Consider the following 18,111-nt stretch of genomic DNA (forward strand, 5'->3'; position numbering starts at 1 on the left):
TGATGCATTATCACCATTAGTACTCGGGGGAAATTTACACTCGGATTTCCAGTGCGCTATTCTTCCGCAATTATGACATGGCCACTTCTTTTTGGCTTCTTTGATATTAAATTGTCCCTTTCCCTTTCCAGCAGTAAATTTAGGTTTCATACTTGCACCATTTGCCTGTTCAATTAATTGAGCTTCCTGTCTTTCTGCCACCTTTACCTGTGCCCACATAGCTTTTTCTTTTAACTTACGCTGTTTGGCTTCAATTTCATCTCACTAAAATATTTGGCATGTCTCAGTACTTCATCTATTTTCTTACTTTGCCAGTCTACTGTATGCTGTTTAATCAATTCACTTATTTCTGGACGCAGCCCATACATAAATCGGTATACAAAGTGACTTAAATCCTTTTCACTCAAATTTTCATCACCACTGAACTGCTTAAAGGCGAGGATCAAACTCTCATATTAAGCGTGTACTGATTCCTTAGCTTCCTGATGAGTCCTGTCAATTTTTACCCAATCAGTCTCCTTGGGATGTTTTTCAGAAAGGTAATTACTTGTTCATATTTTTTCATCACTTCAGGGTCAGGGGCACCTGTTTTTGGATCTCTAGGGTATTCTTGATGCAAGATGAATACAGGAGAAGAATGCAGAGGAGAACCCAATTCTATAGAAGAGAAAAGAGTTTTGACTTTTTCAAGTAAAAGGAGAGAAAAAACGGACATATAACTACTGGGGTTACCAGATGCGATTCAAATACTTTGCTACAAGGAAGAGACCTCAACAGTTTAAGGAAGAGTATAATGTGCTCAAATCTTTTCTAAAAAAGGGGAAAAAGAGTCACCAAGTTTCATTGAAGGAGCGATACCTGGATTGCACCTCGTAGGATTAATAAATGTTTTGACCACATTAAAAATCTCTTTGGTCAAACTGTTGATACTAGTGATGCTGTACACATAATAGAGCAAAGGGGCTGTTCTTACTATTTTTGTTAGTAAGCCTGAATAGTTGGATTCAGAGTGCCAAAAGCATTTCTTTTTTACCCAAGGGTTTTGCAGCCTGAAGGCCACCAGATTACCAAGGGGAGGATGGTTGTGAGCAGTCCCAGCCAGCATATTTTAATAGGGATATAACATTTTATACAGATTTTATCCTGGATTCATGCCAGCACACTAGGGCAACTAAGTTGTACCCAGAGGGAAGAGGGCTTCTAGAGTGCTGTTGCAAACCAATTCTTCGTGACCTTCGATCAGGTTTGCCATGCGTCCAGTGTGGGTTATGATTTGGGATAACTGTGACCAAACGTCAAGCCAGAGGCAAAGGTGTGGCATAGCTGATGTCAGGAGAGGAAGAATAAAATCAGATCCAAAGCGTGACGCTGAATGCGTTTCACTTGAGACTATTTGATCCATGCCCGAAGAAGCCTAAAAGTCAACAAGACACTGTTGGTCTAGGCAGATTCAATGCGATCACATATTGTAGTCTGTCTTAGGATATGTAATAAGCTATGGTGACAATTGGGTCAAAATTTCTTCTAGACGTAAATCAAAATGAGTCAACACTTCTAGTGCTTCATATATAAGAACGTCAGTAAAAGTAGAGGGAGAGAGCACAATTGTATATCTCAGAAGTTCAACTCAGGAACCAGCGTCCAGCTGTAAATTGGTGATGGAGATGGAATCCCTCATCATGAGTGCCAAGCCACCTCTTACTTGGTTTGGGACATACATCTGAGTACACCTGCTACCTGTTCACTTGTGGTTCATGCTTTGTATGTATTTGAGTGTTCTAATCAAGAGCGGTCAAGCGTTGTCTCAGCAACCTACACATTCCCTGCCAGGCTGAGACTGAAGGAAGCAAAAAGAAGAAATGACCATGAAAGGAGCTCAGCCACTCTGTAGTTCTTTCAGTTTCCTGGGAAAGACAAGTACAATTAAATCAAACTGGGCTTGTGCAACAACTAATACATAAAATAATAAAGAATCCTTGTGCTATAACTAAGCCAAGTCGTTAACAAAGAACAGTGACTGGAGGTCTAGTCTCCACTACATGTAAAAGGAAAACAACAAATAGGGAAAAGCAATTTTAACTTAGGGGGCATATTGCAAAAATCAATCTTAACAAACTCACTTGTAGTTGACTCATCACCGACTGTATTTTCTCCATCACAGCTGTTGGCTCTTTCCTCACTCCTGTGATGCCTGCTCTGAGTGCAGGCAGTGTGATATCTTCTAAGGACATGGCCAGACCTACACATCCAGTATCATTTGGGGCAGCACTACAGAGCACTTTCAATGGAAGAGGAATCATTGCTTCAGCTGATAGAGGTTAGGTTCTGCTGATATTCCTTTGCATTGCTCGACACTACATATTAATAGTAACAGTGTGCTGTCCATAACATGCTAATACTTCCACTTACAAACATTTGCAGGAATTAGACATATGGTGCTGTTCACCCTCTCCAGTTGAAGTCATGGGGTTATGATTGCTGTTCTTGAGCTACAGCTACGTGCATGATTGTATAACTCTATTGTGTGATCAATAATATCAAACACCAGTTATATTGACAACTTCTTACACTACATCGTCTTGGTAAGTATTTGATTACTTTTAATGGGCCTCATCTACCTAATGTTATTAACTATTGTATTCACCTGTTATATCCAGTGCCTTGATGCCCTTGGGCTTAGTTAGCGCTTTATAAGTTGTATTTCATTCATTCATTCATTCATTCATACTTACCTATCTAATGATTCAGTGATTGCAATATAATTGCAATGTGCTGTAATGCATACAATATGGTGAGTTATACCGGGTGCTAATGGGAGCAATTAAACTTTGTTGCTGCAGGTATGTACACCAGTAATACAAAGACACAAAAACACTAAAGGCCCGATTACGAAGTCGGATGGATCATCACCGACAGGCCGCTGTCCGACCGCTGGATTATGATGCTAGCAATCGGAGCGATGTGGTCAGGGGGAATGACTGCCACCTTCGACAGGATCAGAGATCCCGTTGGGGTGGCGGTCAGACTAGTAATCCCTGAATGACAGCAGCGCCTGCGCAGGCACCGCCGTCGGGATTACTATGTCCATTTACCTCTGCCTTCTTTGAAAAAGCAGACGGAAAGGGACTTTGTGGGCCCAAAGGAGGGCCACTGTGCTTCCTGGACATCCGCTATGGGGTCAGGGGTGGGCACACGTGGTGCCCGCTCAAAGACCCATGCACCATGTGGCAGGTATCACATGTTGCCTGGCACGCGGTTCAGAGAGGTTTGTAAACATGACTTTTGCCATCGGGCTTTTGCTGCAGTCCTTTTCCGGGCCACAGAACAAGTCTCAATGGCAAAAGGCATGTTTCTGACCACCTACACGGTGATCGGATCTTAATTCGGCGGGTGGAACTGCCGACTACCTGTCGGCCAGTCCCGAACCCGCAACGATGGCAGTCAGACGCTCGTCCGACTGCCATCGTAATAAGGCCCCAAAAGTGAAAACAAAAATATAGCATTAAAAAAATCTGAAATACCTATATAACAAAATTAAAACATATAAATACAAAATATCGTGATCACAATAAAACATTAAAGGCATGACCAAAACCATGAAAACAATTAAAATGTCAATCAAAATATCGCTGAAAGTCATTATAAATATCTATATGTTTATGTATTTAAATAATATAAATAAATAAAACATACACAAATAGCAGAAAACAAACATAATGAGCGTTGGTCATATAAGATTTTAAAAAAGCAATTTTAAACTATCCTTACTAAAAATACAACCAATTGAATTAATCTTGAAAACCATTAACGCATAGAACAATTTCCCTATTTATATAAAAAGGAAACAAAAAAAGTCTAACTAACTACTGCAGAAGAAGCAGCCCCCTTGAAAAACGCCACTGTGCCTCCCTGAAGCCACAACATGAAAGGCTGCAACATTCTCCATAAATAAAGCCCCAACATTTACAAAGTAACCACTGAATTAGAAAATAACATAAACCTTAACTACAAAACTGAATTCAGTATTTTAATACACACACCAATACATAACAAGTATGTAAGACTTATATTCCAAAACACAGGTACTAAGGTCATCAAAAACCACCAAACAATGCACAGAGGCAACAACTCCATGAAACTGATGCAAAATTAAAATACAAGAAAGACAAAAAGAAATGTACATGTGACAATAAAAGAAATTGCAGCGTAACCACTAAAAGCGATAAATAACAAATCTGTCTGTCATTTAGTAATATGTAAAAAATAAAATAAAATAAATACAGCAAAGTTAAATAGACAACAATAACTAAAACATTTCTCTTTCTCAACAATAAAATTAAGAAAAACTTTCTCAACAATAAACTTAAGAAAAAAGAATAACAAACAACTAGCTCTCTAAATAACAGGGAATCAACCTACCATCAAAAATTAAGAAAGATAAAAATGTAAGGTCAGAATAAAAATCCTGATACAAAATTATAACAATTTTAAATAACACATATAATACATAACAATACCATATTTTAATAATTATTTAATCCACAGATGTATCGGAAATTGCAACATGCATAAAATCACAAAAGGGGGAAACTACCATAAAGTTAAGGGGGCATAAGCCTATAGCAAAGAAAGCAATTCTAGTGAAAGGACACTTAGAAAATATACAAATATACAAATATAATTCCACTATTTGCTACTGCAGAGCCACCACCAAAAGAAATTATGTTGACAGTGTAAGGGAAAACAGTGGCCCTCCAAACGTTACTGCAATTTGAATAAGGAACATCCTACAGGACTTAAGCACAAATTCACAACTGCCTAAAGATAGTCTAAGAAATAGAGTTCCCAAAGATGTGACTGGCCAACTTCTGCCATAGAAAACCCTAAATGACTAATAAATAGAACAAGGGCAATAATTGGAGCAACATCAAAAGCACTGTGACATATTATGAAATAGAAATCCCTCAAAATGTATAAATAACACACACTAACTAAGATTTCTTAACTGCATTTCAATGAAGCAAACAACAAAAGAATAGTTATCTATGCAACAAACAATAAGTTACTAATCTTAACAACATGTAACACATGTATGATGGACTGTACATTTGAATTGTGCACACAACCATTAACACAAATATGCACAATTAACGGGCAGTACCATGACAGAAGCGTCCCTCTAACATATACACTGCTGCCAAACAAGCAACGTATCACCCATAAAGAATTCTTCACATAATCAAACAAAAAACACATAGTTATAACCCTAAAAAAATAATTATTGATTTTGAACAAGCTATGGCTTCTACTATCCTGAACGTTTGCCCACTGTCAGCAATAAAAAGATGCCACTACCTTTTAAAAAAAAAACACATATAGGCACCTACAAAAATCTACACTTAGTGGTCTATTAGTATGGCGGGCGGATCGCCACTGCCCAAACGGAAGTGGCGATCAGCCCGCCATACTACACCGCCCACATGCCAAATACCCCCGCCATATCAGTATGGCGGGGGTACAGCGGCGGACGGGAAGACCGTCGGCCGCTATTCTGCCCGGTCAACGAGTCGACCGGGCGGAAGAGGGTTAAATATGGTGGTGGTGTCAGCCAGACACCGCCATCCATCTTAGTATGCAGGCTTTCCGTGGCGGTGTTGCCGCCATGGAAAGGCATGCGGAGTACACAATTGGGGGCCCGTTGCGAGCCCCCAGGAAGTTGAGGGGTGCACATGGGGGTACCAATGGTACCCCCCTGCATTTGTATGCACAATGCAGCAGGCACCGCACGCAAATGCACAACATGCATTTATACCATTGCGGCGGGTGCTGCTGAAATCACCGCCCGCCTCAATGTTAAAAATGCGTGATGCGCCTGGCAGTGTGGCGGGCGCATCCTAATCTCCCCCACGGGACCGCCGCACATATGGCGGGCGGTCCCGTTTTCCATCAGGATGGCGGGCGGACAAAGTCCGTCTGCCATCCTAATGATGCCCTTAGTATAGAATATGCCACAAATGCAGAGTTAGCCTACAAAGTAAAACAAAATAATAGCATTAGCCTACATCCCTGACATTGAAGGAATCAAACTAGAAGCCCCCAACTAACATAAAACAAAAACAAACTCTCACCTCTAATGGACTGTATCGAAGACACTCGAGTAGGTTACTGACACCAACCAGCATGCAGGCGCCAATCCACATTAGACATCCCATGGTGGAATGCCGCCATCAGAGGCAAAAAGTAACAATGAAGTGGAAGGGTCACAATTCCTTCAACAGAATGTATGGAACAAGCCCCCCCCAACATTTCTACCTAATTCTAGAGCTACTCAAAAAAGACCAAAGCTACCAAAAACGAAGGCAATCCCTACCAAAACTAAAATCAGAAATATGTAAACAAACTCAACCAATGCACCAGATGCAAGCAAGCAAACTGACTATTTTCTAACAACCAAGGCCTACTCTGCTTTAAAACAATAACAATAACAATAACACTACTGTACAAAAACTACCATTAAATAAATACAACTAAAACCTGAATTAATGTAATTAAACAACAGCAACATACACAAGTTTATTCATAATAAATGTAAATTTTCATCATTCTGCATAGCAATAAAAACAAAGAACCATCATCTTAGAAGAGTACAAAAATGGCAATAATTACTTCTAAAAAATTCCAAATAAAACAAGTAAAATAAAAAAAACATGCATAAATGAAAAACTGTGCATAGTGTAAAACAGTAACATTACACATATTTACAAAATAGCTAAATATTGGCAAGCACAATACTATAAGAATTTCCCACCCAACAGATAATTAAAAAAATAGAATTCCTCAAGATTTTGTAGCTGAAGTCCTCTGTACACAGAATAATTTTCATACTAAAATATAATTAAGAAAACATTCATATAAAATGTAGCCGAAAACAATGCAAGAATGTACATAAAAATATATAATCCACTCAATACAACCAAATAAAATCCAGAAAAGCCATCCGAAACCTGAGAAACATTAAAAAGACAAAACTGCTCCAGGAAAACCACACAAAGTAAGGAAATATAAAATAAACCCTTGGTTAAAAAAATGAAAAATGCATCTGTGATATAAAAACAAAAACTGAACTTCTAAAACAGAACCTTTAAAAATAACACAGAAAACTCCACCCTTCAAACAAACGTTTCCCACGTAAATACTAAGGGCCAGATGTGCGAAGCTATTTAGCTTGGCTTAACGGGCCGAATCGCTATTTAAGCCCGCTAGGAAAGACTAAATAGCTTTTGCCATGTACAAAGGCAATTTGGGAATCACAAAATGCAATTTCTACCCAGTAGAAAATGCATTTTGTGACACACAAATTGAAAATCGCGAATAGGGATTCCCCACTTGTGATTTCCAGTGCACACATACAAAGCATTACCATAATCTCAAAGTCGATGGTAACAATGTGCAATTTTAAAAAAGCACTCCAAAAAGCTTTTTTTTTTTAAGTGCTATAAAGCGCAAACGTGCCCCTAAAGCATTTGTGCACTTTACATGTGCACCACATTATTCGCATCGCAGCAAGAGAAGGCCTCAGGCTGAACATCACCCTTGCTTTTCCTCATTTGCAATTTCCTATTAGGAAATGCAAAACCATTCATACCTAAGGGTCTTCAGGCCCATAGGAATGAATGGTTTGGTATTACCTAAATTGGCAATTTCCTAATAGCGATTACTGCCCTGCTATTAGGGAATCTCTAGTTTTGTACATACCAATTTGCATTTCCTAAACAGCGATTTCTAAGGAGTCGCTATTTAGGAAATGCAAAATCAGTATTTCTTACATCTGGCACCAGGAGACAAATCAAAATACCTAAAAATTGTTAAAATATGAACAACTAACATAAAAAATACATATGCAATAAATCACATCTAGGCCTAGTGCATGCACCTCAAACAACTACAAGAAAAACCCACACCAACTACAACCCCAAAAACATATAAGCATACAGATACTAACCTACATAACAATATACCACCGCCTTCGTCCAGGCATATTAACTGTAGTAATCAGATTAAGGGGCCTTTTATGAAGTCATTCAGAAACCATTCTGACTGAATCGGTTTCGGAATGGTTTTCAACCAAATCGGATTCTGGGAGTCTGGCCGACTGTTTACGATGCTTCCCAACACCATTCGGTCGGACTCCCATTGACTTCAATGGGAGCCTGTGTTCCGACCGACAACACAGGCTCCCATTGAAGAAAGGGGTGGTTGGGGAAAATCGTGCACACTGTCACGGGCACCCCAAGAGGCCTGCCACACTGTGCATGGTTGGAAGGGGGGCCCATGGGTAACCCCACAGGCCCGACTCGGAGGCCCCCAGGTGAAGGGGGGCCTGCTACAGGCCACCAAAGTCAGATTCCCACAGCCGATCCATGTCAGAACAACCGATTCGGAAAGGCTGTCCAAATCCGACATCCTCATCGCTCGTTCGGAAACGTGGTCCGTAGACCTGTACGAATCGGCTCCGAACAACTAGGTTACTCTGACTGCCGTTGGGAACCGAGTCGGACAGTCTGAACGGTTTCCGAACATCATAATCAGTCGTTCAGAAATGTTTCCGAATCAGTCAGAAACAAGGCTTCCAAATCGGATTCAAAAGGATCGAATGCCGTTCGGAGCCTTTCGGAACGACATTGTAATCGGCCACTAAAATTGAATTCATCTTCAATGGAGAAGTGCAACGAGGAACTGCTAACCTGTACAGCCACCAGCGTCCAAAAACAATGCAAACAAACCTACAAAATAAAGCAAGCTCTAAAAAAATGACAGAATAAAGAAAATTCAAAAATTACTTTCTTACTATGCAGACCAATCACATATTTCTCAGATTTTAAGTTCCTAAATAGATTATATTACTCTCCCAGCTTTTTGCACAAAATAGATCCAAACAGACATTCCCAATGCACGTGAATTCAGGGCTGACAACGCTGCTTATTTTTTTTCATCTGGAGTGGGAATGTCCACCAATCGCAACATATTGGACTGAGATAACAACCACTATTAAGGACATTGTAGGGGCTATGGTGTAGTGTACCCCTAAGGTATTTTTATTGAGATATGTGAAAGTGTTTTCCAAATCAATGCATAAGCAAATAGGGATATTGATTTTGTTTGCCACAAGAAGACTTCTTAAAGTTTGGGTGAAAGGACCAACCCCCAAAGTTGATGATTGGCTTAACAAAGCTGCAATATGGAGGAGAGAAAGTGACAGACTTTGGAATGTTGCAAATTCAACAGGTCAACGTCGTGTCCCACTAAGACAATAACCAAAGTGTGAGGGACTTGGGAGATTGAGTCCTCTGCTCATCTGCGATTTGGTAAGCAGGAAACGATTAGACCTGTGGTCATGACCCACCAAAATGTTAGCACCCTCACCTAGAATCGCTTAATACATCAATGTGGAGTTTAAGAAACAGCTTGTTGAAATGTATATATATTATTGCTGTTTATATTGACATTATTATTGCCTAGAGAATGTACCTTATTAATGCGTTAATGTCTATACAAAACTTTCAAAAATGTATATGCAAAATAAATATTTTCTATTATTACAAACTAAAAAAGTGTATTTAAAAATGAAACATACATGAACCTCAACCTCAATACCAACTGCAATTAACAGTGTTATTTTTGTCATTTAAAAATTGCGTAACAATAAGAAACATTAAAAAAATTAAATAATGTTTATCTCCTGGCAAAATGACAAACGTTTGTTAATTCCATAATAACCAACATAACCAATCTAAACACTATTTTTTTATAACTTACTTAACTATTTCTATAATTCACTGAAAAAACCATAGGTTTCAGGGGCGTTATAGTTAGCTGGACTTTTCACTCGTACAAAACCATTGAAATTCACCCGTTATAGTTAGTTCAGCTAACTATAACTCGCGCTCCCGCAATGCACTGCTGATGACGTCACATATTACATCACTCATGACATGGTCAGTGACATCACTAATGACACCACTGATGACATCTCAAATGACATCACAGAGCTGCGTTGTAGAGAGGTGTAAAAAGGGGCGTGGCCTCAGAACACCTGTCTGCAATGCAGCTCACTGGCGCATACTGGAGATACCTGTTGGGCTAGTCGGCCCTCAGGGACCCTCAGTATTGAAGGGGAATTAATTCCCCAACTTACAACTGGCCAGGGGGTGCATTTGTAGAGTGCTGCAAGGAGGGGGCGTGGACTCCGGCGCGATGCCGGTCTTTTATTTATTTCATTTTTTTAAGAAGGAGGGCTGTGCGGCCCCCCTTCTTTTTCTAATTTATTGACCCTGGGGACCCCATCCCCCAGGGCCTGCACCCTAATTTTTTTTGTTGCCCAATTCTATGGTCCATCATTGACCTCCTGCTTAACCTCTGTGCTTAGCTTGCTGCCCCTATTCTCCTTCCCCCTGCCCTCCGATGTCTTTGTGCATGCCCCTGCTCCATCCTTTTTGCCCATCTGTTCCATGGACCTGCCACTCCTATCTACTCTGAGTGCTCCGTTGAGCTGCCACTCCCCTCCCACCTGCCTAGCATTGTCAGATGACTGTAACCTGTCCCTGCCACCTCCACCCTGCCTGTCCACATGCCATGCCCCTATCCCCTTCCTCCTGTCCTCCATGGTCCCTTTTACTGCCACACCCTTCTGCTCTCCCTGGTCTGTTGTGCTGCAACTGCTCCTCCTGCCTGCCCCGCGCGGTCTGTTGTGAGGCCCCTTCCCCTGAACTCTCTTGTCTGTGCCCAGGTCCTGACCCTCCCTTCTATCCTCCATGGTCCTTTGTGCATGCCCCTGCACCCTCCTTCTTGCCCATCATAGCCATTGTGCTGCCACTAACCCTCCCGCTTGCCATCCATGGTCTTCTGTGCTGCCATGGTCCCTCCCACCTTCCCTGTGTGGTCAGCTAGCTGCCCCTGACCCCCTCCCACCTTCCCTCCATGGTCTGTGTGTATGCCATCATAGTCTCACTGTTGCTCTCCATGGTGTGTCTTGTTTCTAGTGCCCATCCTGCCTGACCTCCAATGTCATCTTGCTGCTCCTGCCCTGCACTCTTGCCCCCAGCCCTCTGTTTCCATGTGCAGACCCCTATTCCCTCCCTCCTGGCTTGTCTGTTCCATTGTAATGCCCCTGATCCATCCCTCCTGCCCTTTATGGTCTGTTATGCTGCAGCTTTCTCTCCTGTCTGTCCATTATGGTCAGCTAGCTACCATTGCCTCTTTCCCCTCTTTTCTCTGTTGTCCATGTGCATGGTCCTGTCCCCTCCCTATTGCTTTCTATGGATTGTTGTGCTGCACTCCCGTCCCGCATGCCCTGTGTGGTGTATTGTGCTGCTGCAAACCCTGATGCCTGCCCTGTAGGGTCAGTTTGGTGCACCTCTCCATGTCCCTCCTGTCCCCTGTTTTCCGAGTCCATGTCCCTACCCCAATTCCTCCTGCCTACCATGATCCAATGTACCATACTTGTGAACATTTTGAACTTGGTAAGAGGGAGATTTTGAAAAAAAACTGGGGCATTGATTTTCCCCTTTGAGTTACATTGAAAAAGAGGAGATTGTAGACAGGAGACAGATCAAATAAAGCCCATTTGAGCTTAAAAACATTGGACGTTTCCTGGCTGAAACGGGTCTGTTGGCATGTATGGTTGTACTACCACTGCCTCTTCTTTCTGCCCACAATGGTCTATTATATTGCCACAGCCTCTCTTGCCAGTCCTATATTGTTGGTTTGTTGCCCCTGCCCCCCTTTCCACTGCCCTCCATAGTCTGTTGTGCTGTCACTGCCCTTCCTGCCTGCCCAGTGTGGTCAAATTGTTGCCTCTGCACTCTCCTACCTGCCTTCAATTTTCAGAGTCTGTGCCCCTGGCCTCTGCCTCTCAACAGTATCCCAATGAACAACTAGATTGCTAACATTCTATATTTATCACAAAAGTGTGGAACGCCTGACGTCATCTTGATGTAATCAAAACTGTAATACCTAGAGCATTTCCTTTAGAAATTACATATATGAGGGGGTCTTATTTGCATCAAAATTATGGTTAGTGCTCTAAAAAACTAAAATGAGGACATATTTTGTGAGTTTTCAAATAGCGACAAAGAACTTTTAAATTATTTGTAATCTTTATGTTTTTTTATCCAGTTGACCACTTGATTAAATGTTGCACCTAGGGGAGAGGATGTGGTGTTACTTCCAGAGCTGCAGACTTTGCAACTGGGGAACCAGGTTGGAGTTTCTGCTTCAACTCAACATTCTGTGATTCTGGTCAAATCACTTAATCTCCCCATGTCTACAACCAAAATGAATTTGATCTTGTGTGATGTAATCAATGCTCATGTAAATCACTCCAATACCTGACAAGTCTGCACTATATAAAACTGCAAATACACAAAAAATAAGTGTTTTGCACACTTCTGTCATTGGGCTTCACGTGGGCTACATCTGGGTGATATTTGGGCTGCATTTGGGCTCTTTTGTCTCTGGTGGCCATCTTGGGAGATTTATTTGTTATGAAGTTTCCTAATTTACTCATTTACTGCAGTCTCCTCAGTAGGAAATGCTTTCAGTTTTTTACTTTGATTCCATCAAGAAGGTATTCACATATGTCACACATTTGCCATAAATTCTGAATGTTAGCACTCTAGTTGCTCATTAGATCACTGTAGTAAAGCTACTGCTCACCACGGAAGTCTACTTCTGGTATTAAAAGTGCATGTTTCAGTCTGCATATCAGAATTTTTTAATGAAATAGAGGAGGACTTGAGAAGTCACTCAAAATGTGCCCTCATTTTTCTTTCTTCAGCACTAATCAAAATTCGATGGCAAAATGAACCCCCTCATTGTGTTCCTTTTTAAATTAAATGTTTTAAATGTTACCAGTTTATTCCAAGCAAGATGGCTTCAGGTGTGCCATACTTTTGTCATAGGTAAGACTGTTAGCGCTCTAGTTGTTCGTTAGAACACTCTGGGACATTCTGTCATTGGGCAATACTTGGGCTACATCTGGGTGATATTTGTGCTACATTTGGGCTCTTTTGTCTCTGGTGGCCATTTTGGGAGACTTATTTGTTATGAAGTTTCCTAATTTCCTCATTTACTACAGTCTCGTCAGTAGGAAATACTTTCAGGTTTTTTACTTTGATTCCACCAAGAAGGCATTCAGATGTGTCACACATTTGCCATAAATCCAGAATGTTAGCACTCTAGTTGCTTATTAGATCACTGTAGTAAAGCTACTGCTCACCATGGAAGTCTACTGCTGGTATTGAAAGTGCATGTTTCAGTCTGCATGTCAGAATTTTTTAATGAAATAGAAGAAGATTTGAGAAGTCACTGAAAATGTGCCCTAATTTTTCTTTCTGCAGCACTAATCATACTTTCTATGGCAAAATGAACCCCCTCATTTTGTTCCTTTTTAAATTAAATGTTTTAAGAGTTACCACTTTATTCCAATCAAGACGGCTTCAGGTGTGCATTACGTTTGTCATAAATAGGACTGTTAGCGCTCTAGTTGTTCTTTAGAACACTCTGGGAAGCTGCAGTAGAACACAAAGGAATCAACTGACAGTCTCTGCCCTTGTTGGATGTACATGTTTTACTGAGAATGTCAGACTTCATTCTCACATGACTGAGAAAGATGATGTGAATTTACAGAAAATATGCTCTCAGTTTAGCTTATAGATCACCTTCCAAACCTCTGTGGGAAAAGCATGAGAAAATAGTTTTCTCTCAAACATGATTCATGATATCACAGCAGAAGGCTTTTTCACATGGTAAAATCACCTTAGAACACACCACAATTCCTAAAATGAGTATGGTACCATCAACAAATGATTTATAATGTAACTAAAGTCTTAAAACCTTCTATTTACCTCAATGCTTTTTAATGAGGTGCTATCATGTATATTGGTCCCAAAATGGCTGCCAACACTTCTTGGATGAAGTACTGACAGCCAATCAGATCTCTCGATGAAATGTGTGGTTAGGCTCCGCCCAGATATATCTATCTTTTAACTCTAATTTTCTCAGGAACTACTGAACGGATTTACACCATTTAAGCAAAAGGCACGAGTCTGAACTGAGGACTACCTCTTTGCCAAATTTAGTGTAATTTCGTTCAGCAGTTCGGGCAGTAGCTGCGTCAACAGGTCCTATGGGAAAATGCATGGGGAAAACGTGTTTTGGGACCCCCTTTTTTTCTCGGCCCCCGCTTGACGAATCACCGTAAAATTTTCAGGATAGGAGCGGACCGGAGCTGGCCAAAAGTTTGGAAAATTTTGCGAAGATTCGTCAATCGGCGCCAACGTTATTCCAAATAGAATGTTGCGGATTTCCTATGGAAAATAGGTCCTAACTATAACTACCTACTGGCGACTGCCAGTAGGTAATTTCTGTAACTTACATTACTTATTTCCACTCCAAACTTAACCAAATTGGGGAAAATTTTGACTTGAGTGCGGGGGCCGTATTTACTATTCCAACTCCAAAGTTGACAACATCGGGGAAAGTGTTGGACTACGAGGGGGCTAAATTTACTATTCCCATTCCAAACCTAACAACATTAAAGAAAATATTGGGCACTGGGCATCTGATTTAATATTCCCACTCCAAACGTAATCACATTGAGGAAAGTGTTGAACTTTGGAGGTGGGGACTAGATATAGTACCTCCACTCCAAACTTAAACACACTGGGGAAAGTGTTGGATTTTAGTAGGGTCAGATTAACTATTCCCATTCTAAACATAACAACAGGGAAAATGTGGGCTTTTGGGGGAAGAGAGCACATTTACTATTCTCACTCCAAACTCACTAACACATGGAAACTGTTGGACTTTGGAGGGTACTATGTACTATTCCCAGCACAAACTAAACCACATTGGAGAAAGGGTTTTTACTTTGGGAGGGTCAGATAAAAATATTCTCACTCCAAACCTAACCACATTGTAGAAAGTGTTGGCATTTGAGGGAGCTAAATGTACTGTTCAAACTAGAAACTTAATTAACATTCCAATCTTAATCACATTCTACTAGAAAGTAAAAGTTAGATTAATTAAAAACCCAGACAACCCAGACAAACTCTCAGTGCTGCTCTCACTAGAGGAGGCCAATGAGGATTCTATAGCATCCCACAGGGGGATATGAGGAGACAAGTAGTGGATTTAAGCCTATCATCTCATCTGGCATCTTGGCGTAGCGAAATTCAAACACATCCTGCAACTTGCGAGTCATCGCCACCACATTATGATCTGGAGGGTTGTACTTATAGTAGTTGGAGAACATTAAGCAAACGTGGAAATATGGTGGTACTTGCAGTTCTCCATTTTCTTAATTGTGCTGAGTTCCATGGGGAACTTGATGATGTTGTGTTAGACATGCAGCCCCAGGGCTGTGACAACCACAGACTCATAGAAGGGTCAGGCATAGGCAGTGTGTTTCTTAGACAGCAGCTACTTCATGATACCATTGTATTGTTCCATCAGCATGACCGTCTTGGAGATCTGATGCTACTGTGAGATGGGCAGGTTTTTCTTTGGGAGCTTGAGGAGCTCCACTCTCATATTATGTGTGAATCTTAAGGAATCTTAGGCTGCAATGGTCCTGACAGGAGAGGAATCTTGACTTGTGATGGTGGGAACTGTAATAGGAGTGCTGGTGTCTGCCTTTCTTTTCACTCATTTCCTACTAGCACAGGCATTTCTTTTAACACCTTTCTTACTGGCAGAAGGTGGTGCCACCGGCTGTACCTTCTGGGCAGCAGGCAACGTTTTCATCATGGGAATCTGTCTGGGAATAACAGAGGGATAAGAGATACTGAGGACTGTAGCGGGGACCTCCAGTGGGACACTAAGGTAGAAGGTCGTTTTCGAAACAGATGAGATGGTGGGCACCTAGTGAGCCATTGTTACGCCACAGGCAGAGACAGCTGCAAGGCTGCACACCTTCACCTGCTTGATGCAAGAGCCTGGCAGCGAGTAATCCTGCTACTCCTGGGACATATGTAGCACCCTCTGCTGGAAAGACTTCTCCATGCCCTGGGACATGAGGACAATGTCGTTGGTGGCTTGTAGATGTAGCAATTAGTTGGTGTTGAAGTCCTGGATGCACTTGTTAATGCTCCAGTAGTACTTGTTCTCCTACCACTTGCAGATGTTCCCCATTTCCAAGGGCAGCTTGATGATCTTGTGGTAATCCAGCAGGGCCAGCTTGACAGCATTGACAGGCGCCTGGAAGGGTCATGAGAACTGGTGATTGCACAGCGCCTTGATGACTACCTTGTGGATGCACTACAGTGCATGGGTCCACCATTTTTGGGGGCAGTGAGTTGACCTGCGGGGTGGGGTGTAGGCTGGCCGAGGGCATGGTGGGTCTCTCGAAGTCCTCATAGAGCAGCAACGGCTGAATGTATTTCCCCAGGGCACTGCTGTCTCCACTCACAGCGATCAGCCCATTGTTTGGCTCCACTGGTAACCTTTCAAATGGCGGATTTATGTTTGTGTTCATTCAGATGGCACAGCATTGAGCGTTCACTCGAGTGCACTCTCCTTAAACAAACCAACACCCCAAACAAACAAAATGTTGTACTAATAGAAACCTCTAAAACACTTATATTTACTGACACATTACCTAAAAAAATGGATTAAAAACTATCTAATTAAATCAATGCTTAATAGCACACTATTTTCAAAACATAGTTTCAAAATTAATCTCAGGACAAATTCCACAGTTTATTTGACAACTATTTCATAGTTAAAAAAATAAAAAATCACTGAGCAATACATGTAAAAATATGTAACACAAATTGAACATGTTTCAAATTATTACAAATAAAAAAATGAAATAAGAAACCATCCTACCCAATTGCCCTACTAGCCCTACAACCCACTCCTAAAACAATTAAAAATCAAAATAATATACATTATTTAAAAAGTTTAAAAAAAAATCACAATAAATACCTTACAAATAGCATAAAGTTAACAATGCTATATACCAGAACTTTTAAAAATACAATATTAAATAAACCAATATTTAAAAAAATGTCAAAAATATTGTGTTTTGTAATACAAAAATACCATGCCATACCATACATCACTAAATTATTGCACCAATATTAATGATGGATAATAATTTTTACACAGTATTAAGGTTGTCTGCCCTAGAGCTTATGAGTATCATTGGTTTTTAATTTTGACTGTTATATCTGTGTAAGTGCCTATTAAAGACATAATTAATTTATAAGAAATACATATGCCCGCACATTGCCCTTTATAGACTGATAAAACGTGTTGTAGTCTGTCTGAAATTCCTTTCAACCAGCTCCACTAAGTAGACTTTGCTTGCTGGAGCACAGCTGCCCCCAGAGAATTAATGAAAGGTGTTGGAGTCTTAGTTGTCCTTTGGAAGGAGCAATGTTCAGGACCCAGAGCAGCAGTGAGAACAGTCTAGTCTTTGACCCAGCACTTGCATTAAAAAAAAACAAATACTTATTCTCCATAAGATGCTGTTGCACTCACCCATTTCTTCCTGCTTAGCCATCGTGCCAGAAGTATTTTATCAAAGGTCGTACTTTTTTTTGCAGTGTGTTCAATTTAATTTTACCTTTGATTATATTTTTACCAATTGTGGGATTCAATTATTTTACTCAAGGTGTGAAAAGATGATCACTGCGCAATTGCTCTGGGTAATTGGCCAGATTTATTGAGACACGGCAAACATTTCCATCCATCAGTCCCACCCGGCATGACCTGACTGAGAGAACCCACTAAATACTCCATCCGCAGTGTTCTATGATGCATGACATCATGTAACACAGCCTAATCACCACCCATCTCACTCACACAATAAAAAAATAGTTAAAGACAGTTATAATAACGTTTAGTGCAATGCATTAAACCAAATGTAACTTTGCAACTGCAACACTTCATAAAAGTATCCCGATTAAAATGACAGTTTCAGTCTAGTATTTTGCAAGGCAGTCTTTGTTTCGGATGCCATGATGAAGGTTGAGGGTTGGGCTCCCCTCTGTGTGATACCATTCACCAGTGTCCAATTTTACAGAATTACTCCGAACCTATTTTACC

General features: G+C 40.9%; 1 pseudogene; it reads right to left on the bottom strand.

The window, feature by feature from the left end:
- Positions 1–15,060: 15,060 nt before the first annotated feature.
- LOC146871744 (bromodomain-containing protein 2 pseudogene) lies at positions 15,061–16,537 on the bottom strand (annotated as a pseudogene).
- Positions 16,538–18,111: the final 1,574 nt, after the last annotated feature.

Source organism: Triturus cristatus, chromosome 1_1, assembly GCF_964204655.1.
Source record: "Triturus cristatus chromosome 1_1, aTriCri1.1, whole genome shotgun sequence".
Classification (NCBI taxonomy): domain Eukaryota; kingdom Metazoa; phylum Chordata; class Amphibia; order Caudata; family Salamandridae; genus Triturus; species Triturus cristatus.